Source organism: Lepisosteus platostomus, chromosome 12 (assembly GCF_059453375.1).
Source record: "Lepisosteus platostomus isolate fLepPlt1 chromosome 12, fLepPlt1.hap1, whole genome shotgun sequence".
Lineage (NCBI taxonomy): Eukaryota > Metazoa > Chordata > Actinopteri > Semionotiformes > Lepisosteidae > Lepisosteus > Lepisosteus platostomus.
In genome coordinates, this window is record NC_142622.1 from 34753385 (window position 1) to 34765288 (window position 11904).

General features: G+C 36.5%; 1 protein-coding gene across 1 annotated transcript in view; it reads right to left on the minus strand.

Annotated features, from left to right (window-relative positions):
- The window catches only part of ndrg1a (N-myc downstream regulated 1a), a 30068-nt gene extending 25021 nt beyond the window's left edge, over positions 1–5047 (minus strand). Inside the window, exon 1 of the mRNA XM_088601730.1 lies at positions 4768–5047. The gene's annotated coding sequence lies outside the window, so the exon portion shown is untranslated. The remainder of the gene's footprint in view (positions 1–4767) is intronic.
- Between the last annotated feature and the right edge of the window lie 6857 nt (positions 5048–11904).

Consider the following 11904-nt stretch of genomic DNA (forward strand, 5'->3'; position numbering starts at 1 on the left):
ATCAAGATCTGAAACAGACAAAAGATGGCAGATTACACAGATTCTCAACAGATATCATCATGGAAAGACATATCAAACTCTCAAACAAATGATGTTTTTTTCCACCCCCAAAATCACTACATGAGAAATTTATATAAAGGTATATATGCTTTCTGGATCGTTTTTAACAATTGCAATTAACAGTCAATGAAAATTGTTCCTGTGCCTTATCATAAATATACAAGCTCTTTGTTTCACATGTCAAAAACATACTGAATACATTTTGCTGAAGTGTACAAAACAAAAATAACACCCATCGTAAGCAATTGACCACCCCCTGTAAGGAACTATTAATATTCCTGAATGTAGCATTTATTTTCCCTCATTTTATTAATTGTGCATTTATTGTGGGGAAAGTGAGGCAATTCTATTTTACAGATAAAATTTCTCATTAGCAGATCTCAACCATTAAATATGAAGGCCGTTAAACCAGAGGTTTTACAGTATGCACACCATCCTAAAAACATGGGAATAAGAACAAAGGTTTCATTAAAAGAGAACCTGCGTATTGGCCCAAGGCATCTGCATTTCAACCTATCTCCTCATCAAGACCACGTGACAGACGTCTCTTCCATTTATCAGCGACAATTCCTAGATTTGTCAGAAGAAAACTTCACTTGATTTCAACAACTGGTGTAAACTGAAGAAGCGAGAGTGGTCTAGTGAATAAATTAATGATTTAATGGCTACTAAGTGAAAACCAAGTGTGCGCTAAAACTGGAGATTTAGGTTCGACAAACATTTATTGTAGGCTCTTTGAATACATATAATGGATTAAGCATTAACACACATTTTCTAAAGTCAACTGATGATCGATAGCTGACCTACTATAATCTGAATGACCAGGCAAGTCCCCAGAATGTATTTCCACAAACAGTATTTTGACAATCAAAATCTTGAAATACCAGATTACTACACTGGTTGTAATGAGTGGGGGGTGGGGGTGTCAGGATAGCAGAGCTTTTAGCATTGCTGCCAAGCAGCACTAGGGCCCTGGGATCAATTCAAGACCTGCTATCTGCATGGAGTTTGCATGTTCTCCCCATGTTCACATGGGTTTCCTGCAGGTGCCCCAGTTTCCTTCCACAGTTCAAAAACATACTGGTAGGTTATTCCGCCCCAAGTGCCAGTGTGTGAGTTTGTGTCTGTGCATCCCCTGCAATAGACTGGCTTCCAGGATAACCCTGCCTTGTACCTGTTGCTAGTCCCTAAACCCTGAATTGAAAGAAGTGGTTAGAGAATGGAAGGGTGAAATGAGTTGGGAAATTGAATAGCCTAACAGAAACAAACAAGGATTTAGGCCTACATCTTAAGTAAGATCAAAGATAAGTTAATTATTTAACTCACAGATATTAATAATTCCTATATGCTAAAAAACAATTTTAAAAAATTATATCCGAATGGCCAATGAAAGGTTTTAGATCAGGTTGCGTCCTAATCAGAGACGTGCAGTATTATACAACAGGCTGAAACTACGTGCCCATGACTTAAACTTAAAGGAAGCAGCTACTCTTTAGTGGAGGGGAGCAAAAAACTTCAGAACAGAAACTAGTGTAGTCACAATGTTAAAAATACCATCGTTAAGGCAGCTTGAGGAAACAGTACTTCATAAAACACCACTTTGCTGTCATTGTAATACAGAAGCTTAAAGCAGCAATTTTTTGAATCTAAAATAAACTAAGTAATATATATATAAATCATATCTGTTCTGTAGATCTCATGATGCATCTGTGTATTTGCCCAATTACTATGCAGTTCTGGCTGTGGCTAAGTAAGTATGTCATTCTGTTCATTAACTTATTTTTGTTGTTCTACTCTAGTCTATATGTAGCTGTTTGGTGCTGCATATTAGTTGAATGGAAGCTGCAATTAATAAACATGTCAGCAAAACACATCTTCCTAAATAATTCTACAAAATATAAGAAATAATAGAAAATCCACATTGTGTGCATTTACTGGAGGTCAACCTACAGTATGATGCTATTTAAAGAGTTTAAACTGCATCCAAATTAGTTTTCTTATTTTTAAGGATAGGGTCAGAAGGTGGATGAGAATCTGTGAAAATCCCTCTGCGAAATCAGGAGGGTAAACAAGTTAATTTACTGTACAAAAACTGGATTTATTTTAGTCATTTTCTGTTTTCTGTTAATTCAATTATACCAACCATTTCTAGCCTTAAAGGACTATTTCAAGCCTTGTTCAGCTCGGTGTGTGAAAACACACAATATGCTGCAGACTGATAAAAAGTCAGAGGATTTAGCATTAAAAAGGGCCAAAACCTGTTTCTGTTTCTTTCACTTGAAACGCTAAACTAATTTGATTAGTTTATTCAATCAGCTGATGACGGGCAACTGCAGCAGCGCTCATGAACACATCGTGCTGCTTAACTAACAACAAAAAAAAATCACTCTCCACCACTGATATCCATCCATTTTCAACCCTCTTAATTTCAGGGCCACAAGGGAGCTGGAGTCTTTCTTGACAAACAACAGGTGTAAGGCAGGATACACCTCAGACAGGACACCAGTCCGTCACAGGGCACACACAAACTCGCACACACACATACCAGAGACAATTTTCCCAAAAGCCACTTAACCTACTTAACCACTGTGCTACCAAGCCAGCAATGTGAATCCTTTGAAATCCTGATCTTGACTACTGAGGTGGGTACTGCTAGGACAGACCGAGAGCAACTAACTTCCTAAAAAAGTTAATCAAGCACAACAAATATACTACACTGCATATGTGAAAGCACAATAAGACATTCAGGTATAAAAGCATGAAATAATGGCCTAACTTCCTTAGAAAGGTTACTGAAGGACATACCGCACATATCAAAGATGCAATATACTCTTTCCAAGGTCACAAGCTCAGTGGCCTACACTTAACTGCAGATGCTGTTGATAAGCTTTTATGAGTGCCTCCTTACTAAAAACAAAACTGTCCATATAAAGGTATTAATAACCAATCGCAGAACCTGTTGAGTCTCCAGGAAAATGCAGGCAATATTAATAAAAGCGGTTTACAACACCAATGTGGGTATACGGACCTCCAGGGCTGCACTGGAAAACCTCACCCCAAAGATTGCACAGTATGTGTTACAGAAATAAAACATGAGGAAAGAATATCAACTGAATGATTAACTAGCCTGCACAATTTGTTGCTCACACTACTTTCACGCTATTTGATCTTCATCCTGGTGCATTCCACCAAAATCCACTTACCATTCATACTACCTTTCCTATCAAGGTACTATAAATATATTAAGTCATGACAGCATTATTTCATACAGCGAATGTATACTTATAGAAACTATAATTTCTAGATTTCAAAAAATCACATTTCTATTTCTTTAGTTTATGCAGCAGTTTATTGTGCTCCTGTAATCTTCACACATAACTTCTCTTGTTGTGTGGAGGGGGTGGTTTACTTTTAAAACGTAAAAACTGAAGAGGATGAACTAGAATTTAACTGGAACGTGGAGAGTTCAAAGTAATCCATACAGTAAATCGGGTTATAGGTTACAGGGGGAAAAAACACGTTGCACATGTGAATGTACCGTCTGGCAGTGAACCAAAGAGCACTCGGTTTCCCTCGCCTAGTGCCACACCAGCACCTGCGGTGAATGACCTGTGTCCTCGGAGCAGCAGTACACGGTCTCCAGTTTTTTAAAAAAACGGGTTCCGATACTAAGGTCAACTGCGGACAGCTGTCCCAAGGAGAAAGGACCGCTTCCCGAGGGGAGGAGGAGCGGTACCCATTGTCTCACCGATCAGTATATACACATCACCACGTTTTCTCCGTAAACTACACACTCACTGTATTTATAAAGTGTATTGTATACAAGAAAGATGCCTTGCATCATTCTTATTCAATATGCAATCAACTTTAAATACCTCCCCCCCTTTGTACGTCCTCCCATTTTGGTTTCACACGCCTACGAGTATCTTGGGAGTGGATGGTGAGGCGGACTTCGGTTCGTGATGAATAAATCCTGGTCAGAAAGTCCTTACAGTCACAGCTTTTTATACATATTAAGGAACCAAGCGAACAAATACAGTTGCTGAAGCACATTTTAATGTCATTAGGTTCCTCATTATATTTCCACTCTTCACACCAAATGCAGTAGAGTTGCACTGCAAATAACGTTATTTAATTTACAGCAAAGTACAGTTTAAAGTGCAGGGGGTACTGTGAGTTTGACTGTCAACTGCAGCACCTCTGCAAAACTATACTAACAACGGTATAGTGTAGACCCGGGTTGTTTCACAATGTAATTTTTAAAAACAGCGCAGTATCTTTTAACGTTTCCTATGCTCAAGTGTTTTGTGTGTTGTTACAGGAATAAACTCCGTTCAAGTGCCGTTCAATTTTACTGTGTGTACTTGAAGAATCAGATCGCACTACAGGTTTTGCAATAGATCACAAGTTTATACATGACAAGCGTATATTCCATACCTTTTCTTGCACATTTGAATTTCAGACCGATTTTACATCAGTAAAATTATCGCTTGCAACCGACGAATCAGTGATCTTACAAAATGGAAACTAAGTTCCCCCCTCAACCTAAAAATTACTAAAGCATAGACCCTTAAAGAAACTATACTTCGTCTAAACACACTCGATTTCTGTAACAGCTGGCTTAAGAGTGCAAGAGTATTACAAAACTGATCTGACAAAAGTAACTCTGTGCAAAAGCACTGTTCATTTTCAGGTGCACAATCTTACCTTTTCAAAAGTCCAAACAAACGCACACCGAAAATATCCTAAATTACAGCAAACTCAATCGCTCAGCAGCTGCTCCCGTTAACCCACGCTCCGTATGACAACAGCTTGCTTGTTTACAATGTGAAGCTGTAGTAGACGGATGTAGCAGTGAATTTTATAAAGATTTGTGCGAATACAGCCCTGCCCACTCCATGTTTCTTTTCTTCGGCGATTGGGCTACACTGCTCATTTTTTTTTTCTTGTACGGTTTTGCACCAAGCCCACTTTTATGAAGCGAGCGCTTTGTAGCCAGAGATCACACTGTACGGAAAGCGGTTAGCGCTCAGGGAAGGTAGTTCAACCACGTTGTTTGGGAATTCAGACAGGAAACCAAGTCAAGTTTCTGGAATGTACCTTGCTAGTCGACGCATCACGAGTGCCTGAAAAGAGCGAAACCGACGGGACGTCGATAATATGAATAGCTAGTCTGATATTTTTGAAAGTTCAGCTGTTAGGGTATCCGGTCATCGCCAGCTTCCCTCCTCACCTAGCCCACTCAAATTAAACCTTTTTAATTTTCTTCATGAGAACACCTAAATTTCTGAACAGAAGGTTCAGTGGTGTGTGTGTTGGAGAGGGGCATTTCAAATAATAACACAAAAGCAATACACCAATGCATGGATTCTGCATTTTGTGGAACACATGTGGTCCCTTAATAAACATATCCCTTGGTATAAAATTTGACTCATGACATCTGGAGTTAAATGGTTGGGTGTGTGTGTGTGAGCATTTGTTGGACAGAAGACAATTGCTTTTGCTTCTCAAAGGTCAGGAAACATGTTTTTATCCAATTTTCCCATCCAAAATCTTTCAATTTGCTCAGCTGAGTTAAATTTACCTTAATGAACAGGCTCCAGCATCACCCGCAGTGACCGGATAAATGCAGAGACCAAGTGGTCTCCTGTCAAGCTGTATTTTCATTGTACATATTGTAGCGAGATCTTGTGTATTTTGTTGTTGTTGTTGTTGTTGTTGTTGTTGTTGTTGTGCTGTAAAGCGCTTTGAGAAGCCACCTTTAAAGGCACTATATAAAATGAAGTTTGTTATTATTTATTAAAAACTTAACACAGATTCAAACCCGCAGCCCTCCAGCTGGAGTTCGAGAGTAATTTTATTGTATAAACTGCACACAAATAAGTGAAAAAAAGTGTCTCCTCTTCTTGCTTTTAAATTCACTTCTTTCCATTTGAGTCCTCCTGGTTTTTTTTTACCTGGTGTTTCTGATAGATTCCACTGGGTTAACCTGATTGAGGCGTTTAAAGATAATAATTGAACCAGATCACCTCATAGTCTTCACTATGCAAGACTAAATAGATTCAGCATAGGTCTGTATTAATGGGACTATTGGATTATTAATATGTAATTGTTTCTGATTCATCTCAATATTTCATACCATGGCTCGCTTTTTTCTTAGAAATTACAACTATGTAAATACAGTTAAGTGCTTTCTTTCTTTTCTCTCTGCTCTCATTAAACTACCGATTCCTAAAGCAGTGCTTGGTGTGTTTTATGAATGGTCTTCTGTAAGCTTCTGTCTATCATATAATTTAGAGAACGATATTAAATTATGAGCCAGTTAAAAGACAAATTCTGAAGAACCTTGGTGCTCACATGTCAAACCCTGAAGGTATAGTATCAACCCTGTAGCATCCGGGCACATCTGATTGGTTCACCAGAAGTGCATCTGTTTTGAAAACACTGTTTTCAGTTTTAAAACAAATCCCAGTTATAACAGCTTATATTGGTTTGAGCTTCTTCCTTGGTCTGGAGATATTTGTAGCTATTAGCTGAAGGGAGGACAGCGGCTCTTTGCATGAAGAACCTTTGCTATGACTTTGTGTAAGAATCTGAGACACACATCTCTAATATCAAGCTGTATGAAATATAGATTAGTGCAGAATTTAATTTCGTAATGTTTTTCATAGGCCTTATTTATTTTCCCCAATGTTGTTTAGAGGAATGAATGTGACACTGTACAGTAGCCATGTGCTGCAATTTATTCCACATATACTTTGTGATCATGATAGGCACTGACAGAGAAATGGCCTGAAACAATCGAAAGAGGGATTTACAGTATCCTTGAGTCTTCTGTTGTTTGAGGGAGAGAATGGTAGAAAGCATTAGTTTCCACGAAGACTGTTGTAGAAGTCTCGGAGTATTACCGGAGTCAAAAGAAAAAGTGTTCAATTTGAGGTGAAATCCTTTAGGAATGATATTATAACGACGACATCTGTAAAGGAATAGGAGGTGTTGGGAAAGCCTGATCTTGGGACAGATCGCTGTGAAGAGACGGTATACTGGTTTAGTAAGATAGGGGGACAAGTAGCCCAGGGAGGAAGACAAGGAACAACGAAGAGATCTAGAAAAAGATTTAATGGAAGGCATAGTGGGTTACAGCAGAAGTAGGTTGAAGTAGTTCAGGTGGGTAGCTAATAAACCTATTACTTGTAATAAACCTATTACTTGTTCCTTTGCAGACTACACATGTTGACGCAGCTCCCCAACTGAACAACTTCATCCTTGAGTGTTTACTGATATATATATATATGGTGTACCATCTAAATCAGTTTCACCTTTTTCAATCATCCATATAATTTAGGGCTATGTTTTAGTAGAAACTATGAAAATGTGTAGTGTGGTATGCATTTTTTTCATTTTTCCAACATGGTGTCACAATTACATTTTATTGACAGAGAATTACAAATCCACTGTGATTAGCTTTGTAAAGTTAAGTTAATTTAATGGTTGGCTTGCTTTAGGTACCTTTTAATGAAGAAATATTCTCTTCAGTCAAGCTAGAAAAATATTAAGGAAATTTTGAAAGAGGAATCGGTTCTGACATAAATCACCCAGACATCTTAATTTAAAAATAAATATTTGCTAGGTTAAAAGACCATACCCTGATTTTCCAACAGAATGCCTCGAGTATTAGTCATTACTATGAATCTGGGTCAAACAATATCTAGACCAGTAATAACTACACTGAACTTTCCCTGACTAAAAAGGCAGACTGAGAATCAAAGTTGTGTGATCATGAAATAATTTTGCGTTAAAACCAAACAAACCGAATTCAGTTTTCTCTGACTGTGAATTTTAGGATTGCTGTGAAGTTTTAGGGATCAATTTAATCCTTTAAAATATAAAAATACAACATTCATAAACAGCATGGAAAGGTAAAAAAAAGCTTTAACTTCATTAGGCATAACAAAATTTAATGTGCCTATTCAGAATGCACCATGTCTTTATAATCTTAACTGCATTAGACATCAAATTACAGTTGCTATGTAAACCAGTTGCTTTGTAGCTAAATCAATGGGCAAAGTGCATAAAGTGTTTGTGTTCCAGTAATTGGTCAGTGTAATTGCTGGCATGGTTGTGTTAAAATAAATGAAAACATAACTAAAAAGAATAGCGCTTCCCAGCATATCAATGCAACCATGTTGTTAAGTGCATTTTACAGAGAATACACTCATTTACTTTGAATCAGTGTTAGCTTAATTTAATTTCTTTTGACCAAGTGATATGTATTGCTCACTGATTAAGATAAGTACAATAACACAGTTTTGTAAGGGATCACATACACGATAATTCATTATTTAATACAGCATATATTTTGTAATGTTTTTATTCTTGATTTTATTAAACAGCTCTTTGTAAAAATCTATTAACCTCATATTGCTTTTCATGGTTAAAAGTTGTACAGCTCCAGAGTGCTGGATAGGCCAGTGAAACCAGACTCTCTGGAGATGTACCAAATTGTTCTTCAAGACAATAAATCTTCCATTGCTTTTTGGGGGGATTTTAAAGGAGAGATAACAGATGGCAATGTATTGAACTGCTGATTACATTAAGATAAACACTCCACTTTTGAACTGCTCACAAACAGAGAGGGAAATGAAAGATTATTAAGAAGCCTCAGTACTGAACCGGCTCTTAAAGCCAATCGAAGCTATTTTTCCTATTTCTTTTTTTAAATAACTAACCACTAAAAATGTAACTGTAATCCTTTGATGTCTTTCAGGACATGAAATAAAGCTTCCAGTTTAAACCGATAAACCATTGTTCTGTATTTCTTTTCACTTTAATTCCTCTAACAAATACATTGCAGATGTCAGCTGAGTCATCTGAAAACTACAGTACTTTTGATTTCATAAGACAGAAATTAAAACTGAATTACGCATACATATTGTTTCTTAGGTGGGGTCTGTTCATGAATCAATGATGTGGTTCCATGCATACTGTACCTCTTACAAAGATCATTTTGAATATCACGTAAGGAGACAAAGGATCCAAGTATTTTGTTCTGGTTAACTCAGGCAATGTTACATGCTAATATAAGGCATTTTATGTATGGGTTTACAGGTACAGCTACATTAATAGCACAAGACTTCCTCATTCTATATATTTTACATATCTGAATACAACAGCCTTACAAAGGGATTAAAATGATCTTAATTTGTTTTCTCCCTATCTAGTATTCACAGCAAAAACATAAGGTGTTTTTATAATAAACTTTGAAAAAAATACAATATATATAAGTCTGATTTTCATGTACCCTAACTGAATTTATTCTTGCTGCAACAGTGGCAAACCTAACAAGAAAACAATAAGAAGTTCGTGTTCGTTTTGCTGACGAACATCCTGTAGAATTAAAAATAACAAGCTGTGTAAGTCAGACACCGTTTCCTGTGGTTTATTTTGGCCACTCAGGAATTCTAAGAGTGAGAATTCTCTCTTTTTTTTCCATTGTTTTGATTAAATCCAAAAACCGTGATTGTAATCTGTGCACGTCATAAGTGATTGCGTGCAATATATTTAAAATTAGATTGAGGCAGCACCAAAACCGAATACGTGCTGGGAATATATGAAGTATTGAAGTTTCTTGCCAGGTAAACAGTAGCTTCACACTTCACATTATGTTGTTCAATGTCCATGAAAATGAACCAAGTTATAAATTGTGTTCCCTGCAATGGACTGGTGTCCCTTCCATGGTGTATCCTGCCTTGTGCACATTGCTTGCTGGGATAGACTCCAGCTACCTTGTATTGGATGGAGAAAATGGAGGGATGGAACATTTATCCTAGACCACCTGTGGTTAAAGGAGAAAAGATTTTTAAAAAGAAACAAACCAGATTTGTATTGTTAAGCACCAACATGGGATATCTAACAGAAATAATATAAAACATAAGCAATATATATGTGGGTGTTTTCTAAAGAGCTACAATGCTTTCTATTGCCTTTTCAGACCCAACTACAAAAGTGTATTTCCTTTTCGTAGAAAGAAATGTAGAGGTGGTGAATAATTTTCAGTCAAGTTCTTCAGGAAGAGAAATAATGATACTGGAGAAAGATGTTTGATCTCCGGTAACTGGGGTAACTGGGGCATTACATCTCAGACTCCCCACTGCCAGTAGTCAATCACTGGTTGCCTTCTTTTTGACCGTTTCAGACACTTCAAAAAGAGATAATGTTCAGTAATGAACGTGGACAAAGAAATGAAATCCGGTGACATTTTTAGAGACTCTTCAATTAGGAAGTCTGTCTTCTAAGGATGTACAGAAGGCTAGCAAATCTTTAAGTGATTGATGAATGAGAATACTGAAAAACAGCCTGCAATATAGCTAACTTATCAGCTTCAAATAGAGGCCATTCTTATTATCTGTAAAAAGAACATGGCTTTCAATGGATCTTATGATATCATCTGGCAAGAAAGAACACAGAAAGAAGATTTACAATTTATGACTGGAACACATACTACACAAGAGTAATAATGATTTGAGTTTTTGGTTTTTAATTGAAAGCAAATAATTCCATGCAGATGAATTCCCAGAACAGTTTTTTTGTTTCTCACAACATTAAAATAAATGAAACATAACTGTTTGGCTAAAGTTCTCTGTCTACATGGTGCATATTTGTTTGTGGAAAAAATACTTTTGTGTGAAACCTGTTTATAAAACAACATTCAGGTGTTTTTTATAGGAAGCAAATAGTATAGTAGAAAGCAATTTTCTGTTTTGAAAACATCATTATGATAAAGTATACAATATACATGTACTGTAACATGCTCAGAGACTCCAGGTTTAAAATCCTTCATTGCAAATTGTCCTCTGAAGAAATAGTTTAAAGACTTCTAGCAGTAAATACCCAATATCCCCTTACCTGTCACAGAGGGCAGGGAAGATTGTATGTATCTTATCACAGAGTTAGCAATTGTAAAGTTATTCTGGAATATTGCACTCCTGAACAATACTTTTATAGGTGCGAAGATCAACACAGAAAAGAAAAAAAGTGGAAAATCAAACAGCCATTGTGGAGTCTTACACATGACAGCAATGAAAAGGTAACTTTACCTTCTTTGCAGTTCATGAAGTAACATACTGAAGTACTATTAATCCAGGAATGATTTATTCAATTTACAGAAATCATGAAGTCAAATTAATTGAAAGATACTATTTGTGTAATTAAATAGAATATATCAACCAATGCTGACAATCTTTTTACATTTTTATACTTCTTTAAATGAGAGAATCACACTTGAGAGAAATGAGAGAATAAAGATAAATTCAGCCATAAAAGAATTATATTTTAACGGGGCAGAGTCGTCTCAACCAAGTGGTTTCATATATCACTCACTTTTAAACCTTTGTTGAAATAATCTTGATTTTTGAATGGCACAAACACTTTATAAGTCTGCACCTCTGGTTGTTTACAATGTTTGAATGGAAAGTTAATCAAAATTGAGTCTGTTTCTTTGTTAATTCTTTGTGCCCTGCTTCCTTCTTGCCCACTTATTCAAGAAATGTATTTAACTTTCCAAAAGAATGAGGTACAAGCTCCTAAAATAGTACAGACTTCTTGCAATTCTTGTAATACAGCACATTTGCCAAAACTAGTAGTGGGTGGCCAGAAATATGAAAGAAAAATTCAATCTATCAAATTATTGTATTCAATACCGTGGGTACTGTGCCATTCTACCAAAATATGTGTTTTTCTAACCATCTGACCCAGTAAAACTGCCTTAACACACAATGCTATAGTATTCAGTTTCCACGTTTTTTGGAATCTGTGTAAAAGTTTGTATGCCGAATGTACGCATGA